Genomic DNA, 3,451 nt, shown 5'->3' on the forward strand with positions numbered 1-3,451 from the left:
AACCATAATGAAGGCAGATTATATAACTAATATTTCAATGCATACACAAAGTTGTACACAAGTTCTAAACTTTCAAGACAATCATCAACACTTCCAGGGAACCAGAAGCTCATCTAACATACAAAGTAGGGTGTCAGAAGCCAACTGTATAGAATTGCAAATTTTAAAATATTCAATGAAAATGTCAGAATAGTTATTCTAGTTGTTTTATGCTACCTAGCCATACAAAGGATAAAATGTTGTCATTTGCAACAACATGGCTAGAATGGGAGGTCATTATGTTAACTGAAATGAGCCAAGCATAGAAAGACACATATTGCATGACCTTATTCATATATGGGACATTTAAAAAGGTAAGCTCATAGAAGGTAAGAGTATAATTGTGATTACCAGAGGCTGGAGAGGGAAAGGGGCATGAAAAGGTGGGAAAGTTCGTTTCCTATTATAGGTGAGTTAGAGTAAGAATTTATAGGTAATTAGAGTAACTGATAGGTAAATTGGTCTAAGAAGTTCTGAGTTTCTAATGCACAGGAGAATGTTAATGTATTGTATAATTCTCTATCAAAATACCAATGGCATTTTTCACAAAACTAGAAAAATCACAACTAAGAACTGTGGCCCTCCGCAGCCTCCAAAAAGCTGAGGGTGCGAGGAGTAAGCCTGTGCGATGGCAGCCTTGCCGAATTTGTGAACCATGAATCCTTCATTTCTCCTGGCTGCCTTCTGCTGGGGAAAAGCTTCAGCTATCCCAACATTCAGTCAAAACGTAGATGCCCAGTGGTACCAGGAGACTAAGTGGCTTCAATGAAGAAGGACAGAGGAGAGCCGTGTGGGAGAATATGAAAACGATTGATCCGCACCATCGGGAAAAGAGCAGAGGAAACACTGCTTCCCACTGGGGATGAGTGCTTATGGCGACACGAACAACGAAGAATTCAGGAAGAGATGAATGGCTTTCACAACCAGAAACACAAATAGGGGAAAATAGTTCATGAACCCCTGTTTTATCAGGTCCCAAAATCTGTGGAGCAGAGAGAGAAAGGCTATGTGGCTTCTGTGAGGAATCAGGATCAGTGTGCACATCTCCCACGTGGGTACAGGGGCCCAAGGACCTGGGCCATCTTCTACTGCCTTCCCAGGCCACAGGAGAGAGCTGGATCAGAAGTGGAGCAGCTGGGACTGCCGGCACTGCAGGCGGAAGCTTAGCACACTACGCCACAGTGCCGGCCCCCAGTGTGGTTCTTGTTGGGGTTTTAGTGCAACTGGTTCCCATGAAGGACAACTGTTCCAAAAAACTGGCAAATGCGACTCTCTGAGAAGAACCTGTGGACTGCTCTGGACCTCAAGGCAGTCAGGGCTGTAATGGCGACCTTGAGGACGATGCTTTCTATCATGTTAGGGACAACGGAGGCCCAGACTCAGAGGAAGCAATGGATGAAACCTGTAAGTACAAGCCCGAGCGTTCTGCAGCTAATGACACTGGATTCGTTGACATCCCTGGGCAGGAGAAGGCCCTTGTGAAGGCTGTGCCCAATGTGGGGCCCATCTCCGCTGCTACTGATGCAGGCCATGTGTTCATCCAGTTCTCTCAGTCAGGCATTTAGGATGATCCAGGTTATGGACAGCATCACTTCTGTGGCTATTCCCCACATCACTAATAATGCTTTGTTAAGAACAGCTGAGGTCCAGAAGGGGGAGACAATGGCTACATAAAGATCATCAAAGACAAGGACAGCCACTGTGCGATTACCACAGTAGCCAGCTATCCCACGGTTTAAGCTGACAGATGGCAATATGGAAGACATACATCTGGGGAGATTTTTATGTTAAAACTGACAAGGCCTTACTTTGCAAGGTAAAGCACTTGAATCGCTGAGGATCCAAGTTGTGATTTGAATTCTGTGACATTTTTACAAGGGCAAAATGTTATCACTACTTTGATTACTGTTATAAATAACTTTATGATAATAAAAATAAAAACAACCAAGATATATATGTAACTAAAAAGACCCCAATTTGCCAAAGCAATCTTGAACAAAAAGAACAAAATAAGAGCCTTTACACTGCTTGATTTTTAAAACATATCACAAAACTATAGTTATTAAAACAGCATGGTTTTGAATAAAAACCAATTTATAGAGTAATGAAACAAACTTGAGATACTAGAAGTAAACGTAGGCACTCACAACCAAATGATATTTGATCAAGACGTCCAGAACATGCATTAGTTATCAAAAGTCTTTTCAATAAATGGTGCTGTGAAAAATTATGTATCTAAATGGAGAAGAATGAAGTTAGACCCTATGTTCAAATTTAACTGAAAATGGATTAAAGATATAAACGTAATGCTTGACACTTCGAAACTACTAACAAAACAGAGGGAAAAATGCCTCAGGGCATTGGAATTTACAGAATATTATAGATAATAAATCAAGCACTTAAAATATAATAAACAAAAGCATAACAGACAAAGGGATTTCATCAAATCAAAAGTTTTCTGCAAAGCAAAACAATCAGCAGAGTGAAGGGACACTCTACAGAATAGGAGAAAATATCTGCAACCTATAAATCTGACAGGAGATTAATAACAAGTATACACAAGGAATTCAAACTACTCAAATAATCTTACTATAAAATGTAAAGTAGATCTGAACAGCCATTTCTCAAAAGAAGATATACAAATTGCTAAGGTACATGGAAAAATACTCAATAGCACTAAGTGCAAATCAAAACCGCAATCTGCTGTCATCTCAAAAGATAACAAACATTGCTGAGGGTGTGGGGAAAAGGATATTTTTGCATACTGTTGGTGGGAATGAAAATTAGTATAACCCTTGTGGAAAACAGCATAGGGGTTCCTCAAAAACTAAAGACAGAATTATATTGTGATCCATAAATCTCACTACTGGAAATAGGAAATGAAATCCATGTGTTTAAAAGACATCTACAGGGACTGGCGCCATGGTGTAGTAGGTAAAGCCACTGCCTGCAGTGCCGGCATCCCATATGGGTGCTGATTCAAGACCTGGCTGCTCCACTTCAAATCTAGCTCTCTGCTATGGCCTGGGGAAGCAGTAGAAGATGGCCCAGATCCTTGGGACCCTGTACCCACATGGGAGACCTGGAAGAAGCTCTTGACTCCCAGCTTCAGATCAGCAAAGCTCTGGCCATTGCAGCCACTTGGGGAGTGAACCAGTGAACCTCTCTCTCTGCCTCTCCTTCTTTCTGTGTAACTCTTTTAAATAAATAAATAAAGCCTTTAAAAAAGGACATCTACACACACATTTTAGCACTATTCACACACAATATCCAAGAACTGGAAACAACCTCAATGTTATTCCTTTGATGAATGGATAAAACATAATGGAATACTACTCATTAGTAGAAAGGATGAAGTTTGGACATTTGCAACAACAGAAACGGGACTGGAGGTTATTATCTTAAATTAACC

General features: G+C 40.7%; 1 pseudogene; it reads left to right on the top strand.

The window, feature by feature from the left end:
• The first annotated feature begins 694 nt into the window (after positions 1-694).
• Positions 695-1,778, top strand: LOC133772207 (procathepsin L-like; annotated as a pseudogene).
• The last annotated feature ends 1,673 nt before the right edge of the window (positions 1,779-3,451 follow it).

Source organism: Lepus europaeus, chromosome 13 (assembly GCF_033115175.1).
Source record: "Lepus europaeus isolate LE1 chromosome 13, mLepTim1.pri, whole genome shotgun sequence".
NCBI lineage: Eukaryota > Metazoa > Chordata > Mammalia > Lagomorpha > Leporidae > Lepus > Lepus europaeus.